The sequence below is a fragment of the Leptopilina boulardi genome, unplaced genomic scaffold, assembly GCF_019393585.1.
Source record: "Leptopilina boulardi isolate dan_hultmark-lab unplaced genomic scaffold, ZJU_Lbou_2.1 LbouV2_198, whole genome shotgun sequence".
Taxonomy (NCBI): Eukaryota; Metazoa; Arthropoda; class Insecta; order Hymenoptera; family Figitidae; genus Leptopilina; species Leptopilina boulardi.
The window spans coordinates 97,498-98,719 of NW_026137749.1; positions in this window are offsets into that span (position 1 = coordinate 97,498).

Consider the following 1,222-nt stretch of genomic DNA (forward strand, 5'->3'; position numbering starts at 1 on the left):
TTAAGTTATAATTATTTAAAATAATTTTAATAGTGTTCTTTAAAAATTCATTTTTTATAAATTACGCTGGAACTAAAATTTTTGGCGAAATTAATTATTGTCAATAATAATTTTAATTAAGCTTTTCAAAAATACAGTTACTCAAAAAAAGTAATCCATTTATATGAAAGGTGAAACAAATTTAGTTTTAAACATTTTTTTTTAGATTTGAATTTGTTTCTCTACTTTAAAACTATTTATCTCATTAGAGTCAACAATTTTCCAAATATTGAAGGTTTTTAAAATTTTACATAAATTTGTTATAACTCAAAACTTTGCATATTTCGAATTTTGAAAATATTTTAAAATAAAACTTGAAATGAATTTATATAAATTTAAATTAATAGGAATATTTTTGTAATGCTAAGAGTCAGTATCACTGGTATACAAAAATAGTTTGTGAGTTGTTATTTTGTACAAAATGTTTCAGAAGTTATATTGTACAATGTAAAGTAGTAAGGCTGTTACTTTGTACAACGTAAAAGAAGGAGGAAGTTATTTTGTACATTTTGTATTCTTTTAAAATGTTCTTATCATCCAAACTCTTTTATAGATGGTTCTCAACTTAATTTAATATAATAATAAAACAAATACAAATAATTGGTAAATATATTTATCATATGTTATTTTTACATTAATAAATAATATAAATCATTTAAAAACGTTGAATATAACATAAAAATACTTTTTTACATGTTGATAAATAATAAATCAAATAATTAAACTATAAGAAATATTAATATATATATATATATATTAGAGTGGGTCAATTTGCATGATCAAATTTTTTTCAACAGAACGTGTAGCAATAGAGTTATCTAGGGATAATTCTGAGTAAAACTGCTCAAAGAACCATATCTCTAAATTGAATTTCGAGCCTCCGAAATTTTAAAAATAGATATTTTTTAATAAAAATGAATTTTGAAAATAAAATCGTCATAAAATCCGATAGATTTACAATTAATTATTTGAAATAAGTTTGTTGGGAAGATAGAATTTATAGTATTTATTTGCCATCTTTCAGTATTACTATAAATTATGAATTTTTTTCTGATTTTAAGGAAATTTAAAATTTAATTACTTACCAAGTTTTCAATTTAAAATGTAATAAAATTCAATTACACAGTCACACAAAAAAAAAAAGTACCCGGGCCGGGAAATTAGACCATCATTTCTTGATGTA